Here is a 20,228-nt window from a genome sequence, read left to right on the forward strand (position 1 = left end):
TGCCAGGTTCTGTGTTATCCTGATTATGTTTCCACAATACTCAAATTGTTTCTTCTTGGCTCCTTGTAATATTTTCTCCTTGATCTAGCTGTGGAACCTGGCTATAATATTCCTAGGAGTTTTCTTTTGGGGATTTTTTTCAAGAGGTGATTGGTGGATTCTTTCAACCTCTATTTTGCCCTTGGGTTCTAAAACATCAGGGCAATTTTCCTTGAGAATTTCTTGAAGGATGATTTCTAGTTTCTTTTTTTGATCATGGCTTTCAGGTAGTCTAATAATTTTTAAATTATGTCTCCTGTATCTATTTTCCAGGTCAGTGATTTTTCCAATGAGATATTTCACATTGCTTTCTATTTTTTTTCATTTGTTTGGGTCTGTTTAATAGTATCTTGATTTCTCATAAAGTCACTAGCTTCCCTTTGCTCCAGTCTAATTCTGAAAGAATTATTCTCTTCAGTGAGCTTTTGAGATTCTTTTTCCATCAGGCAAATTTGGCTTTTTAAAGCATTCTTCTCCTCCTTGGCTTTTTGAGCCTCTTTTGCCATTTGAGTTAGTCTATTTTTTAAGGTATTGTTTTCTTCAGTCAGGCTGTTGACTTGCTTTTCATGATTTTTTTGCATCATTCTTATTTCTCTTCCCAATTTTTCCTCCACTTCTCTTATTTGGTTTTCAAAATCCTTCTTAAACTCCTCTACGGCATGTAACTAGTTCATATTTTTCTTGGTAGCTTTTGGTACAGGAGTTCTGACTTTGTTTTCTTCCTCCTGTTCCATGCTTTGATCCTTTTTGTCCCCAAAAAAGGAATTTAAAGTCAGATTGCTGTGCTTACTTAGCTTGCTCATGTTTCCATTCATTACTTGACTTTTGAGCTTTTTGCCACAGTATAATTCTGCTTCCAGAGAGGAGAGCTTTGTCCCAAATTCCTGGAGTTTTCACAGCTGTCAGAGCTATTAGTTGGCTACCCTCTCTGAAGCCTCCACAATCTCTGGCTCACTTGTCACCCACCCAAGGACCTCCACCCTAAATTGCAATTCAGATCCAAGCAGGTTAAAGCAAGAATGATTACCCCTCAGAATGCTTGCGTGGTCCCCCTACAATCTGCAGGCCAGGAGCTCTGAAGCAGCCATGTGGCTGCAGCCCCCACACCTCAGCTGCTTCTCCCTTGGGGGGGAAGAGGCCACACCATGCTCCTGGACTCCCTATTCTCAAAGTCTACACTGACCTCTCACTTTGTCTTTGGCATCTATGGGTTGATAATTCTGGAAACCACCACAGCCACTGGTGATCCACTTTCCCAAAGACCCTCTAGCCATGGCTCACAGTGGCCTCCCTGAGGCTAAAACTGTGGGCCCAAAAGGGACTGGGCTCTGCTCCCAGCAGGCTGTGATGAACCCTTTCTATCTGCCTGCTGGGCTGTCTTCTGTGGGAGGTTTGTTCCCTCTGTTACTTTGTGGGTTCTGTAGCCCTAAAGTTTGTTTAGAGTCATTTTTATAGGTATTTGAGGTGGTTATTGGGGAGTGCAGGGAGTTTTCCTCCTTCTATACTGCCATCTTGGCTCTGCCCCCTTCATAATAAACCTTTAAGTAAGTAGCCCATATATTATCATTTATGTTTTGCTTAAGAGAAAATTTGCCATCAGACAAGTGAAGTGACTTGCCCAGGGTCATAGAGCTAAGCAATGTCAAATATGGGGTTCAAACCCAGGTCTTCTGCATAAAAGTCCTGTGGTCTTTCCTCAATGCCATTTTTCAAAAGTTCATTTCAGAGATATTTGCCAGGAATTTGTTACCTATTAAACCAGTTCATAGACAGGTCCTCAGGAAAACCTATAAAGCCATATTAAATAAATAATGTCCATAAAGTATAACAATATAGTGATAACAGTATAGCTTCTAAGCAACAATAAAATAATGTTGTTGTAGAATTCCAATCTGGCATTACAGAAACACATTCCCCTTTACCTACAGTCAGTTTTCTTCAATGAAAAATGGGAATTTTCTAAGTCCCAAGGTATGAAAGATATCTCCTGTAGTCCAAAGGTGGTGTTCTAGAAATGAGAAAAAGAGAATCTGGGGTGAAAATTGGGTTGAACACTAGAGAACAAATTTCCTGGGATTTGGTGGTAAGGACCTATAAGGGACTGAGACTTCCTGTAAATTTTTTTTAAATTTTCTTTTATTTTAGATAAATACTGGAACTTAAATAATAAGAAAAGAAAAGCATTATAAACTTAAATATTAAATAAGAAAAGACAAAAATAAGTCATGTGCACAATGGAACATAGGAGAGGATTCAGAATATATAGCAATAACTTTTCATTTCAAGAAAGCCTATGTATTAAATGCTGTGCGATATGTTGAAAGCTGTCCATCTTTTTTTTTTTTTTGCTTCCTTCTAGGTTTCCTTTTGTTCTCTGCTGCATGCTTTTTACTTTGCTTTTCCCCCCTTACTCTCCCCTACCCTCCACCTGAAGGCTACAGTTGAGCATGGATATATTTATATATAGGTATTGATATATACATGTATACATACATACATACATATGTACATACATATATTTATAGACATATAATTTCCTTAAGAGGTTCTATTTCTACTCTTTTAAAAAATATTTTTTGTTTGCATATCTCTTTTTTCCTATCTCTAACTCCTTTACATTGCTTCTACCTGCTATCTTGCCCTCCTATTACTTAACATACCCTAACTCCAGCAATCTGTCTCTTATTCTCCCATTCTCCCTAAACACCCTTTTGTACACCCCTTTGACCTATTCCATCCCCCTCCCCTCAAAAGTTCCCTCCCATATCCTTCAATATAAAGACCCTTCTATATCCTTCTTTTAACCTATTCCCTTACTCTCCCCTCTAAAGATCCCTCCTTTATCTTCTCCCCCCTCTCTACCCCTTTTAGAGTTTTGTTTCTAAATTTAGAAACCTTTTATACTCTTCTAGATGTATATGTATTTTCCCCTCTTAAACCTATTCCTGATGAAAGTAAGCTTCCAGAACAGTCCCCTTCTCCCATCTAATTCCTCTGTATTGACTCTTCCTCCTGTACCTCATTTGTATAAGATAATTACTCTTTCAGCTTGTTCTTGAATGGTTTTACTTTTTGAAGTTATATCACACTCAAGTCTACCCCAATCTTTCTTATAAATTGCCTAATCATTAATAACAGTCTTGGATATAGGTCTTACATTTTCCATACATAAAAGGTAAACATTCTATCCTTATTTAATCCCTTGTATTTGGTCATTGCTACTTACCTTATATTTCTCTTGGCTCTTGTATATCTAATCTTCTATTGAGCTCAGGGTTTATTTGGGGTTGTTTTTGTCTTTTTAACAGAGTCCTAGAAATCTGACAGTTGATCAAATGTCAATTTTTTTTTCATTCAGAATTATGCTCAACTTTGTTGGGTATAATGTTTTGGCCAGAGGCCCATTTCTTTTGCTCTTCAATACATAGTGTTCCAAGACCTGCAATCTTTTAGTGTCATCAGCACTAGGTCTTGTGTGATTCTAATTGTGGTACTCTCATTTGTAAATTTTTTTTTCTTGTTACTCATAATATTTCATCCTTGATCTGGGGGCTTCAGAATATAATATTCCTACAAGTTTTCCTTGTAGAATCTCTTTTAAATGGTAATCAGTGGATTTTTTCTATTTCTATTTTCCCCTCCTGTTCTAATGTTTCGGGACAATTTTCTTTAATTATTTCTTGTATTATTGTACCAAGATTTTTTTAAAAAATCAGAACTCTCAGGTAGTCCAATCATTCTTATGTTTTCTCTTCTTGATCTATTATCTAAATCTGTTGTTTTTCTTTTTCTTTTTCTTTTTTGTTTTGCTTTTTGGAGGGGGGAAGGCAGGGAAAATGGGGTTAAGTGACTTGCCAAAGGTCACATGGCTAGTTAAGTGTCTGAGGCTGGATTTGAACTCAGGTCCTCCTGACTCCAGGGCCGGTGCTATATTCACTGTGCCACCCTGCCATCCCCAATCTGTTGTTTTCCTCATGAAATGTTTCACATACTCTTCTATTTTTTCCTCTTTATACATACATACATACCTATATATTTCTTCATCTCTTATAATTTTGCTGACTTACCCTTGACCAATTATGATTTTCAAGTCATTTTTATCTTCAAGATTCTGTATCTCCTTTTCTAATTGGTTAACTTTCTCGTAATCTTCTTTTTCTTGTGTTATTCTCATTTTCCTTTTAATTTTTCTCAATCTCTCTCATTTAATTTTTAAAGTCTTTTTTAAGTTCTTCAATTAATTCTTTTTTGGCAGGTAACCATTTGACATTACTCTTTGGGGTAGAAGAGGGTTTCTTTGCTTCAATATCCTCCTCTGAATATGAACCGCTGTCTTCTCTATTCACATCATAGATCTCTAGGATTCAATTTTTTTCTCCTTTTCCTTCTTTTTTTATTTTGGGGGAGGGGTGTAATAATTTAGTTTTTATAATCACCTCTAGTCCTGGGGTATGAGGAATGGTGCCTTTGGCCTCTCTCTCTCTTTGGTTCTCCCATCTGACCTTAAACTCAAACCAAGACCTCCAGCCTTCTGTAAGTGCCCACAGTCAGTGGCATATGACCACCCCTCCCCCCACACTCCGGCCCTAACCAGGAATGTGCTTCTTCTTTATTGGTCCCACTTATCAGCAGACATTCCCTAGATCTTCCTCAGGTCAGGTTCCCAACTCCCCTCATTGTGCCAGGGACAAAAGTTCCTGTAGCTAGAACCAAGGCAGCCTCTCAACCCAGTTAACCACAGGGCTTTCTGCTTGTTGTTTAAGCAGCTTGCAGCTAAAGCAGACCCTAGCCTGGCAGTGTTTGCTCTTCACAGGGAGAAAATCTTGTCCTGGGATTTTTCTTCAGGTCTTCTCCAATTGTCCCAAGAGGACCCCTGCTCTGCCCCTAAACTTACTTGTCTTCAGGGCTCTATGTTCACCTAAAGGCACTATTTTATCTCTTTTGTGGAAGGAAATCTTGAGAGCTTGAAATTTTCTGACCAACTCTGTCATCTTCCCAGAATCCTCTCAACTTCCTTTAAATTTAAAGATTTCCCATCACACATAATTTGAGACCTGGCTTTCTGTCATTTTTTTCTCCCAAGAACACAGAGATTAATTTACCTAATTGTCTTTGCATTTTCCATATTACAGCTTGATTTTTGTTTTTCATGGGTCCTTTCTGAAACAAAATCACACTGAAATGAAGGTATTGTGGTATTTACTAAGGGACTTTTGTACTTAAGAGTCAAAGGGAAATAGGCAAAGAATGAAAAGAGACCCTTGTATATGAAGCTCTATTCTCTCTCTCTCATACACACACACATCTTGTAAAAATAAAACAAAGTTACCCACAGGTGATAAATTTTAGAGATTTTTGCAAAAAGTACTGAATAAAACTAATTTATGCTTCAGAAAAAAAAAATCATACTCAGGACTTCCTGAGCATTGAGTCACAAAAGCTGGTAGGGAAGGGCCTCTGGGATGGTGAAAAGAAAGATGGTAATACTTTCTGGTGGGGTAGCTAGATTCCACAGAGGATAGAGCACCAGATCTAGAGTCAGGAATACGTAAGTTCAAATTTGGCCTAAGGCACTAGCTGTGTCACCCTTAGCAAGTCACTTAAGCCCAATTGCCTAGTTTCTTCATCTTTAAAATGAGCTGGAGAAAGAAGTGGCAAACCATTCCAGTATCTTTTCAAAGAAAACCATAAAAAGGGGTCACAAAGAGTTGGACATGATTGAAAATTACTGAAAAAACAATGGTACTTATTGACAGGGATAAAGGAAAGGACTTTACTGCCTCTACTTCTCTTCTCATTCCTTAACCAATTACATTATGGCTTCTGACCTCATCACTTGATTAAAGATGTTCTTTCTTTACCAAGTTTCTCTTAATTGGTAAATCTGATGGTCTTTTTTTTTTTTAATTCATCTTTCTTGACTTTTTATTTATTTTGTTGCTGTTGATGACACTCTTCTCCTAAATACTCTATCCTCTCCGAGCTTTTGTGACATTGCTTTCTTCTGGTTCTCATCCTACCTATCTGACCAATTCTTCTGTCTCTTTTTCTGGCTTATCATTCATATTTTGCTTCCTGTTAGACCTTCCTGTCTTCAAAACTTTCCTATCTCTATCAAGATACTAAAATTTCCCTAGTCTCCAAGGTTCATTATCTAGGTGTTTATTCTCAAATCCTCATTCTCCCTCACCCCACATATCTAATTGCCAAATGTTTATATCTCTACTTCAACATCACTTGCATCAAACCCCTTCCCTGTACACATAACTACCACATTATTTCAGGCCCTTATCACCTACATTGACCTCCTAGCAAATCTCCCTGCCTTAAATTTCTAAGCATTCCAGTCCATCTTTTGTATTACTGCCAAAATAATTTTCCTTAAGTGTAGATCTTACCTTGTCACTCCGCTACTCAATCAATTCAAGTGGCTCCCTATTGTCTGTAGGATAAAATATAAACTCCTCTTATATTTTTAGCTTTGTTTAACCTTCACAACATCCCCCTAACCTATCATTCCATCCTTATTGGACATGATTACCCATTTTACATTCTACTATTGAGTCAAACTGGCCTTGTCTCTGTTCCTCATACATGACATTTCATCTCCTTTCCCCATGCCTTTGTATTAACTGCTCCCAGTCCTGGGAATGCATTTTCTCCCATTACCTAGAATGAATCCCTAACCCATAGAATCTCTCATTTCCTTTAAGATGTAACTCAAGTCTTTACTAATCCCCTCAACTGCCAGTGTTCTCCATCCGAAACTTGTATTTATTATCTTTATATTTATTCTTCTCTTCTATGTTGGAATGTTATTGTTCATTTCAAGGAGGACCAATGACATAAAGATGTTGGGGTAAAATAGTGGATGATGGGTGATATCTTGATTTGCTTGTCAATTGGATTTATGTGTGGCAGAATTGCACAAAGTCATCAACTTCATTCTCTCTTCCAGAGTCACTGAAATCCAATGGCAGTAAAAAAGTAATAATGATTGACAATGGCCTGAGATACAGTGGATGAATTTGACATCTTTGATGCCTGACCAAGCTCTAAGAGGTCCACAGGACCAGCTTCAGTCACTTTCATAGTTGTTGGAACAGATTGTTTTTATCCTTCCATTCCACTGGGGAAGTCTTCACAAGTTTGGGGTGGACAAGCCCTTATCTCACTGATATGTTTGAGGTCTGTTGGTAGCCATCTCCCTGGTTTAATCATCTGCCAAGATGTTTTTTTTATCAGAGTGTACCCACTCTACATGCTAAAGTTTCTTGTAACCATAGATGAAAGTTGGGTGACAGGTAGACTCCAAGGCTTGACACCAGAGGTACTAGTCTTCCTTGAACATCCCATGCACCCCATGTCGGAATATAAGCTCCTAAGAGTAGAGAATGTTTCATTCATTATATTTGTATCCTCAGTGCCTAATACAATTATTGGTACACAGTCAGCACTTAGTAAATGCTGGCTACTTGAATGATTGCTAGGCAAGCTGTTGGAGATATTATCTATAAGAGTAGTACCCAAGGTGAGGGAGACAGAGCAGTGAAAATGGCATCATAAAAGCAACTGAGGAAGTTTATCTTCTGCCAATGCTATCAGTCCTGACAATAATAATCTAACAGCAATGTAGGATCAACATAAAAGCAAAAAAAAATGGTGAGATGGAGGGGAGAAGTAAGCAGAGTGGAGAAGGAACAACTGTGGCAGAATAGGGAAGGAAAAAAAAATATTGCTCCCCCTCTCCACATTTTTAGTGTCCTCAATATTCTTCGTATATTTATTTTGTATATACTTTACATTTACTTATCTTTGAACATGCAAGTTTCCTGAGGGAAGTGACTGTTTCACTTGTTTCTTACTACTTCATTGTTCTCTGGGCTCTATTCCCGACTCTAGATTCCTACATAAAATATAGTTTCTTCCTTGTTTCTCTAATTTGCTTATATCACTTTTATGTCTAAGTAATACAACCATTTGGAGTTTATCTTGGTATATGGTGTGAGGTGTTGGTATACACCTATGACCTACCAGACAGCTTTCCAGTTTTCCCAGCAGTTTTTCTTGGATTTTGAGCACTTAACCCACTAACAGGGGTCTTTGGGCTCATTGAAGCACAGAACTGTCTTTGTTAGGAGCCAGGCTGAAAATGGACATTGGAAAGACAAGACACTGTTTTATAAGTAATACATGTGGTATTTCATATACTATAGATGTCATTAATGTTGGCATCATAGCATACAAGATAAAATTGGCTAAATGCTTAGCACAGTTCCTGGAAAATAGTAGCCGCCCAATAAATGCTTGTTGCTTCCCCTTCTCAAGCCTATGTAATAACTGTTCATGGTTCCCATGGAAGTAACATTTGCGTGTCTTCTGGAAAGGAGGGAAGATACTCATCTGACCAGTTTTCTTTTTTGTTTTCTTCTCCATAAGGTTGTCATAGACCCACCCCACCCCCACTCCAGAATTCTACCCCTGCAATACTTATAGGTGATTTTGCACTCCTAAATTATTTTCTGTTCATTAAATAACACCCAAGAACTAAGTAAATTAACACCCAAGAACAAGTAGAACTTAGGTTTGTGATTTCAGTTCTAATTATTATATGTACTCTCAATGCTATACAATTCATTTCAAAATATTCTTTAATTTAGACTTTTCACTAATTATCTCCTTAAAATTTTAGGATAATAGGATCTCACATCTGGCAGGAAACTTAAGAGATCATATATTTCAACCCTCTCATTTTACATATGAGAAAACTGAGGCAAAGAGAATTTTAAATGACCTGCACCCTTGCTCAAGGTCTGAATCACTGAGATTTTGCTAAAATACCAGTTCTGGGCTTCAATAAGCCCAAAGACCTCAGTTAGTGGGTTAAGTGTTCAATATTCAAGAAAAACTGTTGGGAAAACTGGAAAGCTATCTGGCAGGTAATAGGTGTATTACAACATCTCACATCATATACCATGATAAACTCCAAATGGATTTATTACTTAGACATAAAAGTGGTATTATAAGCAAATTAGAGTAGCAAGGAAGAAATAACCTTTTAGATCTATGGATCTGGAAGACTTTGTGATGAGAAAAGGATATAGAAGATCACAAAAGATAATATTGACAATTTTGATTATATAAAATTTAAAAATATATTTTTACAAACAAAATAAATGCAGTTAAGATGAGAAATGGAAGATAACTGTAGCAAGTTTCCCTGATAAAGGTCTCATATCCAAGATATATAAGGAACTTATTAAAATTTATAAGGATAAGAGCCATTCCCCAATTCCCAGAAGTTTTTGGTGAATGAGTCCTAATTTCAGTAACTGGGGTCCTCGAGTTTATTGAAAACTATTCTATTTTACTTGTTGGCTTCTGTGCGTTATGTGCATTAACTGTTCCACCAATCAACCTCTCTATTTTTAACCATTTCCAAATCCTTTTAATGAATATGTTTTGAGATTAATGAAGACATATAAGCAACTTATTTAAATTTATAAGAGTAATTTTATCGATTGATAATTTGCAAAGGAAGAAATAAAATATGAGTATTCATATTAAAGTGTTCTAAATCACTAATAATAAGATAAATAAAAATTAAAGCACAACCACAAGACTGGCAAAGATGACAAAAGATCGAGGGAAAACAGATATGCTAGTACACTGTTGGTGGATTTGTGAATTTGTCTGATCATTCTGGAAAGCAATTTGGAACTACACTTCCCAAATGACCAAACTATTCATATCCCTTTACCCACCTCTATCACAACTTGACCTATAACCCAAAGAAAAGTGATCTATGTGTAAAAAAGTATTTGTGACAACTCTTTACATAGTAGCCAAAAATTGGAGCCTGAAGGCTTGTCCTACTATTGGGGAAGGATTAGATAATTTAAGATATATGAGTGTAATAGAAGACTATTGTGCTGTAAGAAATGTTGAAATGGACAGTACCAGAGGGAACTGGGAAAACTCCCATGAAATTATGAGAAGTAAAATAAGAAGAATCAGGAGAACAATTTGTCCAATTATAACAACATTATAGAGAAAAATAAATTTGCAAAACTTTGAACTCTCATTTAGAACTCTCATGCAATGGTAAATTGGAAATCATTAAAAAAACACACACACACACACACACACACACACCAGACTTACCTCCTGCCAGAGATAATGGACTTGAAACACTGGGAGAAACATTCATTTTTGGACATAGTTAACATGCAAATTTTATTTGGGTGCTATGTTTATAGTGAAGTTTTTATTTTTCATTTTGTTTTATCTGAGGTTTTTGTTGTTAATTATGGGGGGGGGGGAAGCAATGAGAGGAACAGATTACAAATGCCCATAAAACCAGTTTGTCTTGAAAAATCGAAGTGTTCAATAAAATAAAAAAAGTTAAGGACAATTTTTTTTTGTCGTAAATGGTGTTTATTAAACAAACTAATGTGCACCAATTAGCGGTATCCATGTAGTCAGTGAGTATTTCGCCTTCTCCAAGTGGCACGACTAGATCCTCCAAAGGCATGACAGAATCTGTGACCCTTTCCTAGACCTCGGCTCTTCCGGTCAGCTGAGGGAAGCCCTAGCATCTCTCTGTGTTTGTGCACCGGCTTGGTGATCCAATGAGTGTCGGGGTTTCGTCCAACAGCTTTTTGGAATGGGTCAATAAGAATAACCTCAAAGAATGTGTAGGATGACTCTTCACTCACCCAATAGTAGTTCAAGACTCTGAGCGCTCCACGATGGCGGCCAGCACGTTCTTCCACTACAGACTTAAGTCTCCTGGCAAACCTGAGCTGACTGACACAGTGATGTACAGGTATACCATAGGAGGCACCCTTGGGCCCCTGGGTACGAGACGCTTTCGCCACCGCAGTGGTCACGAATACAGCAGATGACATAACCTTGCTTGGCCTAGCAGCCCCGCCGGCAGGCTTCGTCGGACCCAGTGGGCAGCGGGGCTCGCGGTGCAGCGCAGACAGCGGGCCGTACTGCCAGCAGCGCACGCGCAGCAGGAACCACGTGACGTCCGAGGGCTTCTTCCTCCACAGCTCCCGGATGCTGGCTCACGCCTAGCCTGCCAGATGGCTGTGGCCGACCGGAAAGGACCGGACAGAGTCTTAAAAAAAAAAAAAAAGTAAGCATAAGATTGAACCATTCACTGGCCACTATAGTGATGGTCAAATAAAGCAAGAAAAGAATCCATCCAACGTCTTGAAAATAACAAAAAGAAATAACAACAACAACAAATAGACCAGGCTAGGGAACTGCTTCTAACCTTTGTGGGGAGAGAGATCCTTACGGGAAAATTATTTTTTTTAATTTAATTTAATGAAAAATTCTTTTAAAATATTGTTTCCATTTTAACTATGTTCTAAACAAAACAATCACTTCATCAAATGGGGAAAAAATCAATAAATTAAAAAAAATAATTCTTCTAAAATGACCACAAATAGGAGTAAATCTTCCCAAGTTTTAGAATGGCAAAGCCAGATTGGAGGTTATATAATAGAGTTAAAAAAAAAAAAAAGGATTTCTTCTCTCTCAGATCTGCATTTTTCTTGCTTGCTTTTATTCCCAAATAGTTTTGTTTTGTTCTCTTCTGTTTCTATAGGCAGTTTAGCACTAGTAGGATTGGAATCTAGAATTAAGAAGTATCATAGAAGCCCCATTGAACAGTTTTTACATAGCAATCCAAGCATGTGACTATTAACTTATTGCTGGAAGTGAAGTGCAAGAAACTATAAGTAAGTAAAAATGAAAATTTAAATCACTAAAAAATGTGATTATTTCTCTTCTGTTTTTATTCTGTATGCCAGAGACCTTGAATAGTTGAAAACATGATATTTGTAAGAAAAAATTCCCCTTAATCCTATATATATACACACATGTTGAATAATTGGCAGAATTGTATTTAGTTGTAAAGAGAAACTAGTTGACCCAGTGGATAGAGCGTTTCTCTTAGAGTCAGGAGGACCGGGGTTCAAATCCAGCTTCAAAAATTTACTGGTTCTAACCTTGGGAAAGTCATTTAACCTGTATTTGCCCAGGAGGCAGCTAAGTGACTCAGTGGCTAGAGCTCTGGGCCTGGAGTCAGGAATGTCTGAGTTCAAATCCTACCTCAGACACTTAAACTAGTTTTGTGACCTTGGGTAAATCACTTAATCTCTGTTTGCCAAAGTTTCCTCAAATGGGAATAATAACAGTACCTATTTCCCTCCATTCTTGTGAGGATCAAATAAGATATTTGTAAAGTGCTTGGCACAGTGTCTGGCATGTAGTAGGTGCTATATAAATGCTAGTTGTTATCGTTATTTTCCATGTCTAATCCTCATCCTATTCTCTCTTGTCTCCTCTGCCTAGCATTTAGGGAGATGTATAAACTATGTAACTGTAGTAGCCACAGCACAATGTTACTGTGTTTGCCTGAGAAAATTAAGTAAAAGTTCTCCTCCTGAGTGACTAACTTATTAGCAGAGAATGACTAGAGTATAAAGCAGCATAGAAAACAATATTTGTAAACCACTGAATATTTGGGAGGAAAGGTAGTCTAGATTTATAAAAGCTTATTACTGAATAAGAATTTAAACTAAAAGGAAACAAACAAATTAATAAATTAAAAAAATTTTTAAAAAAAGGAAAAAAAAAGAATTTAAACTTATAGACAATGAGTCTGAGGGGGAAAACACAAGTAATAGAAATGAGAGGATTGGAGAAGAGAAAAAAAAATGAGATAGTGTACAGTCAGAAGTTTGTAGGTTTATTTATTTATTTTAACTCGAGAATTTTTCTGTTAACCAAGAATAATTGAAAACCAAGGTCTAAAAAGAATGGGCTCCACTCTGTTGTCTGAATCTTTCTTTGATGGTTTCCAACCAACTCTTCTCCCCACTTATCAGTAGCAAACTGAACAAAAACTCCTTATCATTTCCAGAAGCATCACTTCCAGGAGGCAGTGTTTCCAGACTAGCTTCTGAATTCCAGGTTATTGACACTTGACACCCTGAAAGGTAATTTCAATAGGGTCTCTCCCGTAAATACATGGGGAGGGGTGGAAAGAAGAGAAGTCCAGAAACTGGAAGGATCTCCGTGTTTTCAACTCCTCTGAAGCAGGTCATTTCCCTTTTGATAACATATGCAATTTAGTGTGTGTTTTAATACCTCTCTACAATCCACATTCTTGTTAAAAATCAGAGCTCTTCCCTAATTATTCCTTGAACCATTTAAGAGTGAGTAATCTCAGTCTTTAGCAGGCAGTAGGTTGAAAAGTAAGAAAACAGGGGTTTTCTGGGTAAAAAGCTTTACTTCAGCTATCCAGCCAACAATGAGTATAACATCTCTCAAGCATTTGCCTTGGTCACCAGCTCATGTAAGGACTTGCAATAGTAACATACATTTAGAATATAATAAACTAGAAAAAAATTTTTTGAAGAACCCTAAATCATCCCAGTGAGGAGCTGTGCATATGTATGTGTATATGTATATATATATACATGTATGTGTATATGTGTGCTTATGTGTGTGGAACAGTATCCTCATTTCCCTGCATTTTCAAGGAAAGGAGTGAATGTATTGTTAGTTTTGTAGTATCATCCAGAGTCAAATGAAAGGGTGTAGGCTCATTTCTTGAGCCAGCAGTTCAGTTCAGATATCAAGCTGCCAAATGCACTTGCCAGTTAGAACTTTACAGACCACCTGACCTGAATAAACTGAAAATTGATTCTATAGATAGTAAATGGTAAAACTGAAAATAAAACCTAGGGCTGAGATCTTATCACTTTGGGACCATGAGATCTCATAAATTAAGCATCATTGAGCCTGGTGTCTCCTTCCATAGCTGTTCTCCAGAGAAAATCTAAAAGCCAGGGCACTCTAGGATGAGCAGTGGATGATTCAGTAGGTGGCACAATTTTCACTGAGTCAGTACTGAACTGATGCCCCAGAATGGTATGAGGGGGCACTACGCTGCTGGAGGTGTCGTCTAATGGATGAGGGTAAAACCAAGGTCTTGACCACCAGCAGTTATTAAAAATCCCATGGCACTTTTCAAAAGAGTAAAGATGATGTTAAACCCTGTGTCCTGGCCAATTTCCAAATTGGGCAATTATATTCTGCCTACTTAAAATTTCCCTGTAATTTCTGTGGGATAATATATTCTTCATTTTCTTCCCTGCGCTTTTGCCGTTTCCAGCTCAGAAGTGGATGCATTTCGATGGTGAAGGAAGTGATGATACTTTGAAAAATGTCTTGCAAGCTCTGGGATCAGGGGATGAAAGGTGCAGTATCTCTCTATCTATCAGAAAAGGTGCCATTTTAGTTTGCTTCCAGATTAAACCTCTCTCCTATGATTAGGCTGTCTGTAAGAAAATTGCCAAATAAGTGTCTTTAAAAATAGCCTCGTCAGGTAGTCAAAGGTGCTCTGCTTGCAAAGGTTTCCAAGACAGACATTTTAATTCTATTAAGTTGTGACTAAGAAATGAGGCTTCTTCAGCAGTGAATATATTATGTAAATATTAACAATTTAAGCAGAAAATTACAGGCATTTAATGGGAATAATTAAGTCCTTTAACTCTCCCTATTTAGGCCTAGTACAACTACTACAAAATAGAAGCAACCATTTTGGTATTTCTTAACATGTTCTGGTCCTGTGGGTTTTCTTTCAAGAGAAATCATGATTCAAAAGAATGGATCATTCTTGGAGAACTTCTTTCCATTTAGTAATGGATGGTCTTTCTTAAAATAATGCTTTAAAATTTTTTTGTTGACTCACCTTGACTTTGGGGAAAAACTGTAGAAAACCCTTTTATGACATCAAAATGGTAAGTGTATGAGTACCTACTTTCTGTCCACTATGTTTCCAGATCATCAGAAGAAAGGGACAATAAGAATCTGATGTTTCTAACATCTCTATAATATTTGGATCTTCATCTTCTGTCTCCTTTTAACTTTTAGAAGATTCATTACCAGAGAAATGCTTGATTTTTTTTTTTTAATGCATCTATCTACTTAAATTAAAGACGTCTGTTAGGAGTTATTTTTATGTTTGGATTTTTGGTTGTGGCTACTGTTGTTACAAAACTAAATTTTTTCTTAAAAAGTCAAATGATAATTTTGTTTCTACTTTACCTGTGCTAAAATCCTCAAAGGTGTCTGCTTCTAGTATTTTAATTAGTTTTTAATTGCATTACAAAAGACTTTTTTTATAACAACTTCCTTGAGTCATTCTGCTTAAAAGATACTTTTAAAAAAAATTCTCTCCTGTGCTTATGAATGACACAGTTAAAAGAAGAAAAATGTTTGAAAGCATGAGAAAAAAATCTGCCAGCAGTTGGAGACAGCACTAAACACAATGGGGGAAGAACATTATATTTGCTGAATAAAGAAATCACTTGAAAAGGAAGTAGCATCTTTAGAATTTGAACTTGCCTTCAGCAGAAAATGTTGTAATGTTTTTAGTCTCACTTTGACGACTATAACAGACTTTACTGAATACTGGTAAGAGTTCACTTTGTAATAGCAAAAGTAGTCACTCACTCTGATCACTGTGTCTTTTTAGTATGCAGCCCAGAGGATTCAGAAAAAGATTACATTTACCATAATTAACATATATGTAAATGGAGATCATGGCTATGAATGATAAATTTTCATAGCAATTTAAACCTTGTACAAATTAATCAACCATACAGACACTTGATTAATGAAAGGCAATGTCACTTTAAAATGCAACATGTTAATATATATTACTGTTATCGCTGATCAAAGAATCTTTAAACATAAACCAATTAGAACAAAGTTCAATCTACATTTTTTACCAATTTTAATTCCCATGTGATTATAATGGCAATAAAAAAGGCATTTTATTCTGCTTTCGTATTTATTTACTAAAATCAGTCATGAGTCATGCAAATGAAATTTGGCTACTTCATTACTGTGATTGGATTCCCAAAATACAGGATAACGGTATCACTGAAGGAGAAGATGACTGCATAAAAGCAATTACAAAATAGAGGCAAGATATTTATTCAAATTTAATGCCTAAATTTAGAACTTCCCCATCAACTTCTCTAACTGTAGCTCCACTGGCTACAGAGATATGGATAAAATGGTAGTGGCCCAGAAAACTGTTTAAGATGGGATCTCTTCTGCCATTTTGCCAAGAATCACCTATTTCAGTCTCTTCAGAAGAGAGGGAGGCGACTTTACTATTATAGTACAGGATTTCTTTTGGGTTATCTTACTTTTTTTGATAATGCTAAAAAAGACCCCAACAGCTGAGCATTGAGATATTTTACTGAACAATTTATTTAACAATTAGGCTAATGACTACATTATGTTATTAGGCAAATAGCTTATAAATGTTAAATATATTATTATAAGCTGATAACATATCTGACATTATAAGCTGTGTCCAGATAATTGATTATTAAACTTATCAGTTAATCTGTCTAATAATTAGGAGTGGCTTTTTTTTAACCTCACTTTTTTCCTCTGAATGTGAACCCTGATCATCTTACCTTCTTTTTCACCAAAGTAGCTATGTTTGAGTTCTTTTGCCTTTGATTAATCATTTTTATTTCTATTTTGTTTTATTTTATTTTTAGCAGCTTATTATTATAGTCAAGTTTTAATCCTGTGTTGTAATATTGCCCTAGGCCTCAAGTCTTACTATTATTTTCTTAATTCTGTCCAGGGCAATAATAAGCTACATATCTTCTAAATATATAATTCATCTAAGGTACCTGATTTTAGCATTTAGGGGAAAAAAAATGGGAGCTTAAATTGAATAGAGGCACAAGACGTGCGCATGTGGTTTTGATAAAAGGTATACTATGATAGGCATCTAAGTGGGTCAGTGGATAGAGTACTGGGCTTGGAGTCAGGAAGACCTGAGTTCAAATGCAGCCTCAGACACTTCGTAGCTGTGTGACCCTGGACAAGTAACTTAATTTTTTTTCTTTGCCTTAATTCACGGAGAAGGAAATGGCAAACTACTCCAGTATTTTTGCCAAGAAAATCTCAAGGACAGTATTGGTGTGTTATGGTTCACACGGTCACAAAGAGTTGGACACGAATGAACAAATGAACAACAATAACAAAGAATATGATAAGGGAAAAGAGAGGTATAGACAAAGTATTAAGAGAAATTTGAGGAGGGAGAGATCAGGTGGATTCTGCTTTGGGCTTTGCTATTACTATTTGTATGACTTTGCGGAAGCATTTCACCTGTCTCTGGTCCTCCATTTTCTCATCTCTAATATGAAGATTCCCAACCTGAAGACACCCAAGTAAATAGTAAGAGGACTATGTCATCAACTTTTAGGCAGAGGGGACCTTGTAGATGGAAAAGAAAAGAACAAAGAGGGCATTATGATAGGACTCACTGGATTTCACCAAGTTAAAATGCAACAATTTAAGAAAAAAATTTTAAATGCCCCTTATGTATGAGGTACTATTCTTAGCACTGAAGATAGAAAGAGTAAAATGAAAAAGTCCCTCCCCTCATGGCACCTACATTTTACTGGTTGCTTTCTAGGCCCAAGGGTCAGTTTATAAGAATGCATAAAGTGAACAATCACTCGTAAAGCATTTACTATGTGATAAGCATTGTGTTAGGCACTGGGAGTGCAAGAAAAGAGAACGGGGGGTGGGGGGAAGAAACCTCTCTACCGTCACGAGTATACAATCTAATGGGAGAGACAATCTGTAAGCAATTATGTACAAATATGATATACTCAGGATAAACTGGAGATCATCTCAGAGTGAAGGCATAAGCCTTAAGGAGACTGGGAAAAGCTTCTAGCATAAGGTAAGATTTTAGCTGAGATTTGTAGGGAGCAGGAGGAACCAGGAGGCAGAGATGAGGAAGGAAAGAATTCCAGGCATAGAGGGCAGTCAGTGAAAATTTAAAGTATGGGGAAATGGAATGCTATGTGCAAGGAACAACATGAAGGCCAGTGGCACTGGATCTTAGAGTATTTGGAAGAGAGTTAAAGTTATAAGAAGACTGGAAAGGTAAGCAGAAGGCAAATTATAAAAGTCTTTAAAAGTCAAAAAGAAAATTTTGTATTTAAATGTGGGAGAAATAGAATGAGATATAGGCAATAGGAGGAAATTTGGTATGAATGGCGAATAGAATCTAATAGGCAATGGGGTTAAGTAAAGCTGGAAAAAGAGAAGTCCAGTAACAAATTTGTATTTTATCTCAAAGGCAATGTAAAATCAGCATGCATGGCATTGATGTAGTACCAAAGATTAGATCAAATTAAAAGTCTATGAAAAAATAGCTAACATGTAGCACTTTAAATTTTGCAAATTGCTTTACCTTTGATCCTCACAACAATCTAGAAAGACAAGTTCTATCATTACTCCCATTTTACAGAGGATGAAACTGAGGCTGAGTGTTTGAGCAACTTGCCTGTGGTCACATAGCTAGTAAACATCTTGGGTAGGATTTGAATTCAGATGTTATGACTCTAAGTCCAGTATCCTATCCTCTCTTCCAGAGGTGGCAAACATAAGTCCCAGAACACTGCTGAGTGTTGCCCTAACCAGATTAAAAATCTAATTGGGAAATATTTAAGAAAATTAATTAAAATGCAGTAAGATACAGATAATGTTAATATATGGTTTTCTAAGTCAATGCACAGCTCACAAGTTTCCTTATATATCATGCAATGCCCCACTTCTATTTGAGTTTGATACCACTTTTCTTAACCACATAGCTGGCTCATTGGTGTTGTTTATCCTTTGTTTTCTAAGTGTACCAATGACATCTTGGGGTGATATCTTGATTTGTTTGGGAATTGGATTTAAGTGAGGCAGAGTTGCACAAAGCTATCAACCACAACTCTCTCTTCCTGAGTCATTTAAGTCCAGTGGCAGGACAAAAGTTAAGACAACTGGTGATGGCCTGGGATATAGGAGATGACCTTGGCTTCCTCAGTGCCTGACCAGGCCTCCACAGCGCCTGCTTCAGCCACTTTCATGGCTTTTGGAATGAATTGTTCTCATATGGTCATTCCACGTGAGAAAGTCTTTAAATGTTTGGGATAGACATCCCCCAACTCACCAATGGGTTTGAGGCCTGTCAGTTGCCTTCAGCTTGAATAAAGAGCTATATCAAGTGGTTAATAAATGCCTTTAAAAATACTTCATCATGAATTATACTATGCACATTCTTATCAATGGCCATTGAATCACTGTTAATACCAGTGTCATTCTGTTTCTTAGCTAATCATCATTGTGCTTATGTCAGTACATCAATATATGTGGTGTTTTATCAGTGTGCATATTCCCTCTGTGGGAAAATATTCTAGCCCATTCATTACTTCTCATACTGAATATTATTTTTAATTTTTTTCTGTAGATTCTTCACAGAATTTCTCAACATGTGAAAGCCCTTCCTCTAGATCCTTTTATATTTTGAAGATAAAATTTAATCATTTGTGTTATTCATTTTTTATTCCTCAGTCTTGCCACATGAACAGACTACCTCCTTTCATCATCATATATTCTCTCATTGATATGCCTTAAGTAATTTATGAGATATAAATCATCGTTGGAAATTTGCTGCAGCTAACTTATATCCAACATGCGTTTTTATGTTGCTCTCTGGGTCATTTGAAATTTTTATTTCTTGGAATTAGGGCATGCCATAATTCATAACCATAGAATATAAATGGATAATAACTGTGTTGAAAAAATGAGTCTATGCACTAGAGACCATCTTCAGAAAATTAAAAACATTGTACAATTTCCCAAATGCAATCCACACTCCTATTTCAGTTTTGGGTCCAACTCATTGTCCATCTGCAATGACTTTCCCAAATGTATGTATTAAATTATTCACTCAATGAACTGGCCATGCAATGGCATATCATAATCTGGGAAATAAGCATTTCATCCATTTAGTTATTCCTGTATAAACGATTAAGCCAATCTCTTTTGAATAACTATGGATCTCATTGAAGAGTCCTTGATGCCTGGAACTTGACACAATGATTATAATATCATTTGAAGGGAAAAGGTACATCTGGAGGACCTCACCTTTTATTAGGAATTTGCATTTGGACATTACAAAAGTTGTCACCTATCAAAGAGGTAAATATCTTATAATCAGAAGGACGTTGAAGGGTTACCTCTGTGATTGCATTTATCAATGAATCTTGCATAGTCTCAAC

The 20,228-nt window shown here is 36.6% G+C and overlaps 1 pseudogene; it reads right to left on the minus strand.

Annotated features, from left to right (window-relative positions):
- Nucleotides 1-10,323: 10,323 nt before the first annotated feature.
- Nucleotides 10,324-14,256, minus strand: LOC138155158 (large ribosomal subunit protein eL15-like; annotated as a pseudogene).
- Between the last annotated feature and the right edge of the window lie 5,972 nt (nucleotides 14,257-20,228).

Source organism: Petaurus breviceps, unplaced genomic scaffold, assembly GCF_028583685.1.
Source record: "Petaurus breviceps papuanus isolate PSGF00001 unplaced genomic scaffold, PetGlider_PUasm1.0 91133, whole genome shotgun sequence".
NCBI lineage: Eukaryota > Metazoa > Chordata > Mammalia > Diprotodontia > Petauridae > Petaurus > Petaurus breviceps.